The following is a 14,129-nucleotide window of genomic DNA, read 5'->3' as shown; positions in this document are numbered from 1 at the left end:
TTTGCTGAGGAAGCCTGGTGCTGAGCTAACATCTGTGCCTATCTTCCTCTACTTTGTACGTGGGACACCTGCCACAGCATGGCTTGACAAGTGGTGTGTAGTTCTGCACCCGGGATCTGAGCCAGCAAAGCCCAGGCCACTAAAGCAGAATGTGCAAACTTAACCCCTGTGCCACTGGACCGGTCCCTACGTGTTAGTCTTTAAGCCCGTACCTTACTGTCTTTATTACTGTTGCTTTGTAGTAAGTTTTGAAATCAAGAAGCATGAGTCCTCCAACTTTGTGTTTTTTCCAGATTTTTTCTATTTTGTTGCTATTTCCTTTAAAAATGGGTTGTAGCCTAGGCACGAAGGAATTGTTGCTGGGCAGGTAAAATGGATATTGAAACAGCATTGTGAGAAGCTGCAAGAGTCTTTGGTTGCTTAAGAACCTCAGACTCTTCAGTTTCCTTAATAGGTGTGAAAAACTCCAAAGCATTTTATTTACAGCTGCTGTATCCTATATTTCCCAGACAAAGGTTAAAGCGTGTTCTAAGCTAGACATAGGGAGGAAAAAGAGGAAAAAGGAAGTGATGTCACATGGGCAGAGGCGTGGATATGCAAATAACAGAGGCAATGTATGCTTGGATCCTCAGAGATGCTAGTATTCTGGAGATGTCAGAAAAAAAATTAGAGACGATATGGAGGTTTCTTTTTCTTAGAATATCTAATGATACTGAAGTGCGTCTTGTGGGTACTGACTCTTCTAGTGACCGTATATAAAAAGTCTTGTGCGTACAAGGGTCTGGATGCCGACGCGCTGAGCAACTCATACTTACCTGGCAGGGGAGATACCATGATCACGAAGGTGGTTTTCCCAGGGCGAGGCTTATCCATTGCACTCCGGATGTGCTGACCCCTGCGATTTCCCCAAATGTGGGAAACTCGACTGCATAATTTGTGGTAGTGGGGGACTGCGTTCGCGCTTTCCCCTGGTTTAGCATGTGTAAATGAAAGATACTTTCTGTTGCTTTTTGTCTTACAGTCTACTGCTCTTGTTCTGTAGCAGTATCTGGTAACTTTAAGGAAGTAGGTGAAATGCTTATGCTGTTCTGCAAGTCAGAAGCTTTGAAGTTCAGGGCTGCTTTTTTTTTTTTTTTCTAGGGAGCCATCTTTTTAACTTTTCTAGGCTTAAAGAGGCTGCTACTCAGTATGCATTTTCTTGCTTGAGGTTTTGTTACTCCACTTTCAAAGTCTGGTGAGTTAGCATTTTGTTTCTGTTGACGTCTCTTCTGTCCTTAGACCTCTTCTTTTGGTCTTCCTGCTTCCTTAATTATAAAGGACTGTGATTATACTAGGCCTATCTGGATAATTTGAGATGCTCACCCTATTTCAAATCCTTAGTCACATCTGCAAAATCTCTTTTGCCACAAAGCAAGGTAACATAGTCACAGGTTCAAGAATTAGGACATGGACATTTTTGGTGAGCTATTATTCAGCCTACTACATCCATAAAAACCGCAGATAGATTTGTCAGGAACTATAGAATGACGTCACTTTTTCAGGTGTTTGGAGTATGTAAGTAAGTGCAGTGTCTGCTGATCTTGTTCACATTGTACATACAGTATGATTATTGCAAATGTTCCAGTATCCAAAACGCTATTATCTGGCATTTACAGTTTGGAGAAGTCTTTATTTCGTTAAGTGACGATCTAGAGCTTGCATGAAGAGTGACAGTATGCGTTGAGTGTTTGGAATATAAGGGAATGTGAGAAACTGGACTGCATAGTTTGTGGTAGTGGGGGAGTGCGTTTGCGCTTCCTGTTGTTTCATCCTATTTTAAACCATAGTACGTATATCTTGACATACGTTACTGCTTGTGTGGTCGTTCACCAAGTACCAAGTTGTGTAGCAGAATGCAGTGTACTTCTCTATCGATGCTAGAGGGCTGTTTTTGTACATAATTGTTACCAAAGTTTGAACCAAAGAAGAGGTATCTGGGGAAGATTGAGCAAAGGGATGCACCCAGGGCAGAGGATAAAAGGGGGTAAAGAATTTAAGAGACTGTCTTCAGTTTGCTGAGTGTGAAAGATTATTTCCCAAAAGGCTGGGAGTTTATAATTTACTTTCCTGAACTGAGTAGTTAAGATTTCAGAGGGATTTTTCACTCCTTTTCAGGTGTGTCTCATGAACTGTATTGTTAGATTTCCCTGAAAATGGGAAACTAGACTGCAGTATAATCTGTGCTAGGGACAGTCTTCTTTTGTGTTCTCTCCTAGACCTTGCTTTTTGTTTTTGTTTTTTTCCCAATATAATTTTATTTTTATTAAAGTAACATTATGCACGTGTGGTTTTAAAAACATCATACAGGGGCTGGCCCTGGGGCACAGCAGTTAAGTTCATGCGCTCCGCTTTGGCGGCCCGGAGTTTTGCCAGTTCAGATCCAGGGTGCGGACATGACACTGCTCATCAGGCCATGCTGGGGCGGCATCCCACATGCCACAACTAAAAGGATCCACAACTAAAAGTACACAACTATGCACTGGGGGACTTTGGGGAGAAAAAGGAAAAATAAAATCTTTAAAAAAAAAAGCAAAAAACAAAAAAATATCATATAGAAGCGCTCAACCCGAAAAATACTCCCCTGATCCACCTTTTCTCACCCTGCTGCATTCCCTCTCCCCAGGAGTACTACTTTTAAAACTCTATTAGTTGTTTCTTCGTAGTTACCTCAATAAATATTATGTTTGTGCTGGTATTTATACTAAGGATTTAGCTGATATTCTCCACCATGGTGTCTTCCCTCTTCTATCCTTTTTATTTTTGAGGAAGATTAACCCTGAGCTAACATCTGCTGCCAATCCTCCTCTTTTTGCTGAGGAAGACTGGCCCTGAGCTAACATCCATGCCCATCTTCCTCTACTTTATATGTGGGACGCCTACCACAGCATGGCTTGTCAAGCGGTGCCATGTCCGCACCAGAGATCCGAACGACGAACCCTGGGCCGCCGAAGCGAAACATGCAGACTTAACCACTGCGCCACCGGACCAGCCCCTTCTATCCTTTTATTATATTTATGCAACAATTTCTAATTATTCAGTCTGTTCCCTTGGTAACTTTAAGTCATGCACCTTTATTATTTGTTGACTCCTTGTTTGGAAAAATGGAGATAGTAGCAAGGCTTTGGGGTTTTAAAAGAAAATGTTATGATTTTACTCCTTCCACTTATAAAAAGAATTAATTTATTGATGTTATAGATTATGTAGAGCAGGGAGAAATGTGAGTGGCAGGAAAATGTGAAGTATTTACCACTTGTAAATGGTATTGATTTTTTTCGTTTGTTTTGGTTTTGGTTTTTTTGAGGAAGATTAGCCCTGCACTAACTGCTGCCAATGCTCCTCTTTTTGCTGAGGAAGACTGGCCCTGAGCTAACATCCGTGCCCATCTTCCTCTACTTTATATGTGGGACGCCTACCATAGCATGGCTTTTGCCAAGCAGCGCCATGTCCGCACCCGGGATCTGAACAGGCGAATCATGGGCCACTGAGAAGCAGAACGTGCAAACTTAACGGCTGCACCACCGGGCTGGCCCTGGTTGTTTTCTTCTTCTTAATTAGTGCTCTTGCTCCATGTATCCAAAATGCACTTCATCATCTTTCCTCCCATGGCTGGGTAATTTGTGGGCCTGATGTAAAATGGAAATGAGAGCTCCCTATTAAAAATTATCAAGAATTTCACAATGTTGATAGCAGAGTATTAAACCAGATGTGGAGCCCTTCTAAGTGTAGTGCCCTGACCTTGACCCATCTTTTTGGCCACATTTACGGGCTTCCACAGGGCTCTTTCTCCCCCTTTCTCTTGGTTAATCTCCTAACTGATAGCTCTTTGTTTCCTTTCTCTCTCAAACTGTCCTTAGTACCGTGGGCAGATTAATTTTTCTATAACCTCTAATTTTCCTGCTCAGAATCCTTCAAAAGACTCCGTTGTGTAACAACCAAAGCCTAAGCTGGGAAATCTAGCATTCAGAGTTCCTTACTATCACACCTTAACGTTCCTTTCAAGCCTGTTCTCCACGAACAGGTACCTCTCACCTCCCAGCTCTAGGAACAACATGTGCTGTATTTAGGTAGGACAGATTCCTCATGGCCTGCCTTGCCCATCTTTGCATAACCAGATCCTACCCCCCTTTTATTTCATTCCTGAACATTTATTTTAATAACACATAAATAGGTTTCTTGATAAATAGCACACGTAAATAACCCTCCCTTAACCTCCTACCCCATCTGTTTATCTGGTATTTCTTTGCAGATCTTTTACTCTCCCTTCGTAAATACTGTCATATTACATCTCCCCACTCAGAACTTGTCTCAAATGTCATCCCTTCCAGGGAGCCTGCCCCAATTCCCTCTGAAAAAGTAATCTCTTATTTCTGTAGAGCAGCCAGGATTGGGAAGGAGCCATCCTTGGCTGAAGCCCCCTGCTTCAAGGAACCATTACAGGCTAGTGGCTGGGAATTCTGACTTGAGATGAGAGGTAAGGAGGAAAGTCAGGGAAAATTTCACAGTTTTTTCACTTTAATTTGCCTTATCTTCCTCCTAGCCTCTGGGTTCTTTGGAGTCAGGATTGAGTCTTATACATCCTACCACCCATATAGCCCCAACAGTGGGAATGTGGCAAATGTTTGTTGAATGATTGAAAGCAAGAAAGAGAGAGAGAGATAGGCAGGTCAGTCTAAGTGTTTGAGGATGCATTCATCAAGTGGAATTGGGCTGGAATCCACAAATACAGTGTGACACTGAAATTTACTTAACCTTTCCGTGCCTCAGTTTCCACATCTGTAAAGATGGAGATAACAATAGTACCTACCTCATAGGGGAGTTATGAAAATTAAATTGGTTATCATTTGTAAAAGGCTTAGAACAGTGCCTGCCATATAGTACGTATTACATGTGTTACTACTATTATTATCATTGTTATTGTTTTTGTTATTATTACAGTTACCTGTGATTCACACTCAGAAGCTATGCATCTGATTTCAACACTTATGAAAGAAAAGTCTATAGTTTCTAGCAGGCCGCAAAACAGAATCTGAGTTATCACATGCTAATAGGCTCCTCACAGGCCGCGTTTTCTTTTCCAAAGCCAGAGGAAAGGCAGTTTCCGGGCATAGCGCAAGACATCATCGTGGAGGTGTGTGATATGTAGATGAAGAATTCTGGTGCAGGGGCCGGCCAGAGGCCGAGTGGTTAAGTTTACGCGCTCCACTTCAGGTGGCCCAGGGTTTCCCCGGTTTGGATCCTGGGTGCAGACATGGCACCGCTCATCAGGCCATGCTGAGGCAACGTCCCACATGCCACAACTAGAAGGACCCACAACTAAAATATACAGCTATGTACCAGGGGGCTTTGGGGAGAAAAGGGAAAAATAGAATCTTTAAGAAAAGAATTCTGGGGGCCGGCCCAGTGGCGCAGCGGTTAAGTTCACACGTTCCACTTCTCAGCAACCCCGGGTTTGCTGTTTCCGGATCCCGGGTGCGGACATGGCACCGCTTGGCACGCCATACTGCGGTAGGCATCCCACATATAAAGTAGAGGAAGATGGGCACGGATGTTAGCTCAGGGCCAGGCTTCCTCAGCAGAAAGAGGAGGACTGGCAGTAGTTAGCTGAGGGCTAATCTTCCTCAAAAAGGAAAAAAAAAGTTTAAAAAGAATTCTGGTGCAAACTGGGACAGGTCGCTTCTCCCACCCTTGTGTCTTTCAACATGTGGTTTGGGGAACTTTCAGACTACCAGTCCTCTCAAGAGTTCAGGATGTTTGATTTAATTTTATGCCACGTTATGGAACTTTTAGGTGAAAGTTTACATTAGAAGCCTACCTAAATGGTGGTATGTACCCTGGGCTATGAAGGCCACGGGCCTTAAAATCTCATACTTGTCACAGGGGAGATATTGTGATCATGAAGATGATTTTTCTCAGGGCAAAGCTTATTTATTGTATTCTGGATATCCTGATCCCTGTGATTTCCCTAAATGTGGGAAGCTGGACTGCATGATTTGGTAGTGGGAGACTGCCTTCTGCTCTGCCCTGACTTTTGTGTTTCGACTAAAAGTTTGGGAAGGTCTTAAGGTTTGTTGAAGGGTAGGCGGTGACCTGGTTTCCCAGGCTGATGTTAAGTTCCGGCCACAGGGATGCTCTGAACTCTCAACTGTATTTTTACTCTGTTTTTCTCAAGCCTGGACCACCTAATTTGTAGCGATAGAATAAATGCTATCCTTATCGCTGTTTCTCCTGATTTTATCTCTGGTGAAAAGAAGGATTAAGGTTTATTTCTGGCTGGTTTGTTGTTCTCTAGGTCATTTGGAAATCTGGACTCTTGAGGGCGTTGAAATAACTAGGATTGGGGCCGGCCCGGTGGCACAGCGGTTAAGTGCGCATGTTCTGCTTCAGCGGGGTTTGCCGGTTCGGATCCCGGGTGTGGACATGGCACTGCTTGGCACACCATGCTGTGGTAGGCGTCCCATGTATAAAGTAGAGGAAGATGGGCATGGATGTTAGTTCAGGGCCAGCCTTCCTCAGCAAAAAGAGGAGGATTGGCAGCAGTTAGCTCAGGGCTAATCTTCCTCAAAAAAAGAAAAGAAATAACCAGGATATATTACCCTCTTAAACAGCTATTTTTCTCTTCACTGCAGCCAATTTGGGACGTTTGAACCTGTTTTAGGAGGCTACAGTCTTCTGTTAATCCTTTCTACTTCAGACAGTTAAGTTGAACAAATTTGGCTCTCCTTTATTATTGGATGCTACACCTGGATTGTGTCAGGGTGTTTCTAAAGGCCTCTTAGCAGTGTCTTGGAGAACTTAGTGGTGGCAAGTGGACTGTATCTGCAGGCGACTATTCCTCCTTTTTGTGCTGCTGATTGTGTTTCAGTTTCATGGTATGGTATGTTCTGGTCCTTCCTAATTCCCAAATCTACTATTCTGAGGATTTTCAGTGACTTCCACACTCGTGCTCACCTGTCTTGGAGAAGCAGTTCCTGCTGCTGCTTCCTAAAAATAATCTTTGTCTATCTATACTTCCAGTCTCTCCTGACCCTCAGCAATCTGACCAGGTTTACAGTGTCTCAAGGGGCCTGGCATATACTTGGCTTATAAATTTAAATACTCACCTGATGATTAACAATAGTCACCTGAGGGCCTGGCTTGGTGGCGCAGCAGTTAAGTTTGCACACTCCACTTCAGCAGCCTGGGGGTTCACCAGTTCGGATCCCGGGTGTGGACCTACACACTGCTTATCAAACCATGCTGTGGCAGGCACCCCACGTATAAAGTAGAAGAAGATGGGCATGGATGTTAGCTCAGGGCCAGTCTTCCTCAGCGAAAAAAAAGAGGAGGATTGGCGGCAGATGTTAGCTCAGGGCTAATCTTCCTCAAAAAAAATAGTCACCTGAGTACTATTTCTGGGACTTTGTTTAAAACTCAATGATGAGAGAGACAAAGTGCAGATATTTTGCAACATGCTTTTTAAGTTTATATCAAAGTAACACGTACACTTCATTTAAAAAGTTACATAATTTTTTTAGGCTACAAGCCGAGTTCTTTGCCCACCTCTTCCCATTTCCAGGTCCTCTTCAGATGGAGACACTTTCCACTCTAAAACAACGAAAATTTGATTTGTCTGACATTTACAAACCTCCGTGTTTATAAATGAATATGTATTATATTATCCTTTGATTCGTTCATTTTTGACGTTGTCTATTTTCGATAAATGGTAAATGAGGATTTAGCTCTCTTGCACCACCGTCTCTTCTCTCTTTTTCTAATATAGTTTAAAAACCATTTGGTTAAATCAAATTCAACGTTTATTTGAACATTCAGTGTTTATATTCAGACATTATTCACAGCAGAGCATGGTCACTGAATGTCATTAACTTTCCTTTAGTTTTGTTTTTCCTTTGGTTAGTTTTATTTTCCCTCTGTTTAGTTTTACCTTTTTTCACTTGGTTATTTTTCTTTCATGCATTCCTAATTCTTCCCACATCTTCCAATAGCCTCCTGTTTTCTACAAGGTTAGTCTTGTCAGGTGATCTTATTAGTTTAAATGGTTTTTGTTTTCCTGAAGATACTCTTTCTGGAGACATATCTACTTCTGTTTTTCTTCTGTCTACACCCATTGCTTTTTCAGCTTACTGTGTGAGTGTGATAGTTTAAATGAGTATCAGATTCTAAGGTTGGAGTTAAGTTTTCCTTCACAACTTCAAAGGCATTGCTTTGTTGACTTCCAGCCTCCAGAGGCTATTGAGAAGTCTTTCTGATTCCTGATCCTTTTTATGTGACATGTGACAGATGTTTCATTCTCAGAAAAGTTGAAGAATCATCTCTTTATTTTCATTGTTCTGTAGGTTCCTAACGATGTGCCTTAGTGCTTCTTATACCCCTTCATTGTATGGGGTGCTTGGGGAGGGCCCTTTCAACCAGAAAACCTTCCATGGTGGGAAATTCTCTTGTATTATTTCATTGATGATTCCTTCTTCTTAGTTTTTAGTTTTTCTATAACTCTCCATATTTGGATATTAGAACTCCTACAATAGTTCTCTAATGAAAAAAAAAAATTCTGTTTTCCATCTGTCTTTTTTGCTCAACCCATGTATTCAGTTTTTTCTCTCTACAATTATATCACTAAGACCTCTTTTTTTGTTCTTGGTTTCTGTTTTGTATAGCTTCTTGTAGTACTTGTTTTTCAGATGCAAGGTCTTCTCTTATCTCTCTGAGGATTTTAATGATAGTTTTTGTTTTCTTTTTTTAGTTTTCTTCCCTTCGCATAGTCATTTTCCTCCAAATTGTCTTTTTTTTTTTTCCTTTTTCTCCCCAAAGCCCCCGGTACATAACTGTATATTCTTTGTTGTGGGTCCTTCTAGTTGTGGCATGTGGGACGCTGCCTCAGCGTGGTCTGATGAGCAGTGTCCTGTCCGCGCCCAAGATTTGAACCAACGAAACACTGGGCCGCCTGCAGCGGAGCGCGCGAACTTAACTGCTCGGCCACGGGGCCAGCCCCCCTCCAAATTGTCTTTTGGTTAGTTGATTTAGCTACTGTCTTTCATGTTAGAGGCTTTGTCAGGTGTCTGGTCATCCTTGGTGGTTCAGTAGTCCTTGATTGTCTTCCTTGTATTAACAAGCAGGGAGATGATTGGAAGCCCTGAGGGCCGAGGTGAAGTGACCCCCTTTCTGCTTGCCTGCGGATTCATATGCCTCAGTCTTTGTAGAGGAAGCCCATGTCAACATCTTTGGGACTTTCTTCAGGGTCTTCACATTCCTCAGAGGAAACTTCCAGTATCCTGGAAGGTTAGGGCTTGTTTGCCAGTGTTCTGGAAACCAAATGGAGGCTAGAGGGAGGAGGTCTCAGTGCTGAGTTCAGCCTTTGGAATGCGTATGTATGTCCTCTTTTCAGTAAATGTTTATGCTTTCGTCTGCACTTAGGGTCTTCTCCAGAGCGTCTCAGTTGTACCCTCCTCCAGTCTTTCTCACCACTCTAGATAGTGCCAGGGTGAGTAGTTCCCCAGCAGTGCGGGGAGACAGGGGTTTGGACATCTCTTCTGAAATAGCTTTCCATCAACCTGGTTTCTTAGTATTCCCCTCATTTCACCTGGTTCTAGAGGTTCTGGTACTGTTAAATCTGGGGTTTTTTGAGGATTTTGCAGTGTCTGTTGGGTTACTTTTTAGTTTTCCCCAGAACTAGTTTAAAATTTTAGTATCCCAGGTCTAGTTGAGTCATTTATCATTTATAACTGTCAAAATTATGTTGTTGCTGTCCCCTCTGTCCTCTCCATTCTTGGGAATTGTTGCCTTTTTAGAAATTGCTTTACTACAGTTTTTGTGAGGTTTTGGGAGAGAGTGAAATTTATAGGTTTTCAATACACCATCTCTACACAGAACCGAGAATTATTTACAGTAGTGAAAAATTGAATCAACCTAAATGTCCAGCAATAGGGGGATGATTATATGAATTATGGGCCATCCTTAAAATGGACTATCATGCAGAAATTTAAAATTATGCTTCCGGGGCTGGCCCTGTGCCTGAGTGGTTAAGTTCGCATGCTCTGCTGCAGGTGACCCAGGGTTTCATCGGTTCGAATCCTGGGCGAGGACATGGCACCGCTCGTGGAGCCACGCTGAGGCGGCGTCCCACATGCCACAACTAGAAGGACCCACAACTAAGAATATACAACTATGTACCTGGGGGCTTTGGGGAGAAAAAGGAAAAAAATAAAATCTTAAAAAAAATAAAATAACATAAAATTATGTTTCCTATGTTTTTAATGAGAGAGAATAAAGTTAATTGATAAAATAATATATGCAGTAAGTATATGTTGTATTATCTCAACTATTTTATTATTTATTTTTTTATTGCCATAACATTGGATTATAACATTATATAGCTTTAGATGTACATCGTAATATATTTCGAATTCTGTGTTGATTACATCACGTTCACCACCCGAAAACTATAGTCCGTCACCTCACATGTAAGCTTAATCACCCCTTCTCCCCCTACCCCTTCCGCTATGGTCACCACCAATCCAGTCTCCATTGCTGTGTGTTTGTTTGTCGTTGTTATTATCTTCTACTTCTGAGTGAAATCATACGGTATTTGACTTTCTCCCTCTGACTTATATCTCAACTATTTTAAAAGAAATAAGGAAAACCCTACTCTAGAGGACCACAGCCTAGTGGGTGAGGTAACTCTGAATGCCAGACAGAGAGACGGCGAGACAGCAATATCGGCACTGTCTAGGCTGCTCTCAAGGTCACCCACGGGTGTTACTGTGTCCTAAAACTGACTCACAGAAACCAGACCAACTTCTGATACAACTCCCTAGTGATTTTACCAGGGTATTACTGCTATCTTAGTAGTTCCGATAGTTACTTTTCACCTTGGAGTCAATCTTCTTGGCTCCACAGACTAGCAGTGATAAAGAAATGACTCCAGGGGGCTGACCGGGTGACCCAGTGGTTAAGTTCGCGCACTCCACTTTGGGGTCCAGGGTTTCGTCAGTTCGGATCCTGGGCATGGACATGGCACCCCTCATCAAGCCATGTGGAGGTGGCATCCCACATGCCACAACTAGAAGGACCCACAACTAAAAATACACAACTATGTACCAGGAGGCTTTGGGGAGAAAAAACTTTTAAAAATTAAAAGAAAAAAAAAAAGAAGTGACTCCAGGCTCCAGAGATTGAGGCAGGTGTTGGCCCATGTCTAATATAAAAAGCTTCACAAAAAGAATAGAGAGGCTAGGGTATGTGGAGACTTTTTCTCTGAGTCATGGTGGAATGAGCTTGTGTTATTGGGAATACATGTTTAACTTTGCTACAGTATGGAAACCTCGTTCTGTATGCTTTTTTTATTCCCCCTTTTTCAAACAACTATATCAGAACCCAAGACTAATCCATTCAAAATGTCATTTCAGAAGGCAATGCATGAATATTAGTCCTACAGCCATTGGTCAGATCAGGTTAAGAAAATCTTTTTGGAAGTGCCTCCTAGGTTTGATACCCAGTTCATTCACCTCAGCCAGCATGCTTGAGGTACTTACTGTGTACAAAGCTTCATGGTGGATGAGGGGAATGCAGATACTAGTGGACATAGTCCTTGTCACAATCAGGAGTCTATTTGGGGAGGGGGGTGGGGGACACATTATATGGCACAACAGACTGTAATAGAAAGATGTGGATCCTCAATTGTAGTCTCCTGTGTCCCTTTGAAGGTGGTTTTATATATATGTATGTAAATACAAACATATATGTTAATTTTTTGGTAACACCTTTATTGAGGTATAATTCATATACCATACAATTCACCCATTTATTGCCTGGAGCCGAATCTTATGAGTTACAAAGCTGAGGTGTTACTATTAAAAGCAAAAAGCTATCCTGAGTGCTTCCTGTAGAGAAATTCTAAAATGTTGGGAGCAAAAAACAACCTGAAAAGCTGGAAGAGAATAGCAGTCTTTGGGAAGGATAGCTTATGGTACATTTGAAGAGAAAACCAGCCTCTCCTCTTTTTTTTTTTTTAAAGATTGGCACCTGAGCTAACAACTGTTGCCAATCTTTCTTTTTTTTTCTGCTTTATCTCCCCAAATCCCCCCTGGTACATAGTTGTATATCTTAGTTGCAGGTCCTTCTAGTTGTGGCTAGCCTCTCCTCTTTGTAATCAGTCCTCTATCTTACCGCCCACGTCGGTTCCCTGCTTGGGCCAGCTCTTTGGAGACCTGTGGGCAGTGTCGTCATCAGTAGTAAAACTTGAAAACAAAAGCGTCCTACTTTTGTAGCACCTGAAGACTCTCTCGTAGCCCTCAACATCTATGTCGTTTTCCGGAATGCTGTCACTGTGCTCTGTTTTATTGAGTTAGATTCCTCTAGCTGAAGTGGAGAAAAATCAGTTAGCCCTTTGAGGGCGGAGAACCTCCAGAGCATGAGTAGAAGAGTGGATGAGGACCAGGAAAAGCGAGGGTCAGGAAAGTGACTCTCGTCCCCTAGCTGGTGAAAGGTGAGGCTCAACTAGTTGTCATCCCCAGCTAGTGGTGACCCAGGACATCTTCAGATGCAGGGGGCAGTGTGATTTGTGTGGCAGAGAACTGTGTTCATGCTTTCCCTGATACTTGGTTTCCCAAAGGCTGTATTTATTTTCTTTCTTTCTCTTGTGGTAACAGCTTCAATGAGTTATAATTCATGTATCATACAATCCACCCACTTAAAGGGTACAATTCACTGGTTTTTAGTACAGTCACTGAGTTTTGCAGTCATCACCACAATTTTAGAACATTTTCATCATCCCCAAAAGAAACCCGTGTCCTTTAGCAGTCACCCCCCCAAACTGCTCCTCCATCTCCTCCAACCCGGCAACCACTAATCAGCTTTTTGTCTCTATGAATTTGCCTGTTTCATATAAATAAAATCATATAATACATGGTCTTTTGCAACTGCTATCTTTCATTTAGCATAACATTTTTAAGGTTCATCCATGTTGTAACATGTATCAGTACTTTATTCTCTTTTATGGCCAAATAGTATTTCATTATGTAGATATACCCTTTGTTTATTCATTCATCTGTTGATAGACCTTTGGGTTGTTTCCACCTTTTGGCTATTATGAATAATGCTGCTATGGTCATTCATGTGCAAGTTTTTGTGTGGATGTATGTTTTCATAGCTCTTGGGTATATACCTACGAGTGGAATTGCTGGGTCATGTGCTAATTCTGTGTTTAAGTTTTTGAGAAACTGCCAGACTGTTTTCCAAAGTGGTGGCACCGTTTTACATTCCCACCAGTAGTGTATGAAGGTTTCAGTTTTTCCACGTCCTCATCAACTCTTGTTATTATCTGTCATTTTAATTCTAGCCATCCTCCTGGGTGTGAAGTAGTATTTCCTGGTGCTTTTGATTTGCATTTCCTTGATGACTAATGATGTTAAGCACCTTTTCATGTGCTTATTAGCTATTTGCATCCCTCCTTTGAAGAAAAATCTATTCAAATCTTTTGCCCATTTTTATTTTATTTAATTTATTTTTATTTTTTATGAGGAAGATTGTTGCTGAGCTAACATCTGTGCCCATCTTCCTCTACTTTATGTGGGATGCCACCACAGCATGGTATGATGAATGGTGCCAGGTCCATGCCGGGATCCGAACCTGCAAACCCTGGGCTGCTGAAGTGGAGCACGCACACTTAACCCCTATGCCACTGGGCTGGCCCTTGCCCATTTTTAAATATCATAGTAGGCTGTTTGTGTTTTTATTGAGTTGTAATCATGCTTTATATATTCTGGAAACAACTTCCTTATTAGATACATGATTTACAAGTATTTTCCCCCATTCTGTGTGTTGTCTTTTCATTTTCTTGATGGTGTCTTTGACTTGTGCTTTTGATGTCATATGTAACCATTCTGTAACCTAAAGTCATGAAGATTTATGGCTGTGTTTTCTTGTAAGTGTTTTATAGTTGGCTTATGTTTAGATCTTTGATCTATTTTAAGTTAATTTTTGTGTGAAGTGTGAGGTAGGTTGTCCCAGCATTACTGTTGAAAAGACTGTTCTTTCCTCCATTGAATTATTTTGGCACCCTTGCCAAAAATCAGTTGATGGTCAGTATGAGGGTTTGT

General features: G+C 41.9%; 1 protein-coding gene and 2 non-coding genes across 11 annotated transcripts in view; all 3 read left to right on the top strand.

Annotated features, from left to right (window-relative positions):
* The window catches only part of TEX14 (testis expressed 14, intercellular bridge forming factor), a 159,712-nt gene that overhangs the window by 36,055 nt on the left and 109,528 nt on the right, over positions 1-14,129 (top strand). The window lies entirely within an intron of this gene.
* On the top strand, positions 808-971 carry LOC111771756 (U1 spliceosomal RNA). The gene has a single exon (XR_002805664.1). It is a non-coding gene; the product is annotated as a U1 spliceosomal RNA (small nuclear RNA).
* On the top strand, positions 5,904-6,063 carry LOC111775801 (U1 spliceosomal RNA). Its single transcript, XR_002811782.1, has one exon. It is a non-coding gene; the product is annotated as a U1 spliceosomal RNA (small nuclear RNA).

The sequence above is a fragment of the Equus caballus genome, chromosome 11, assembly GCF_041296265.1.
Source record: "Equus caballus isolate H_3958 breed thoroughbred chromosome 11, TB-T2T, whole genome shotgun sequence".
Classification (NCBI taxonomy): Eukaryota; Metazoa; Chordata; class Mammalia; order Perissodactyla; family Equidae; genus Equus; species Equus caballus.
Note: the sequence above shows the minus strand (reverse complement) of the source record. Positions and strands in the feature narration are given on the sequence as shown.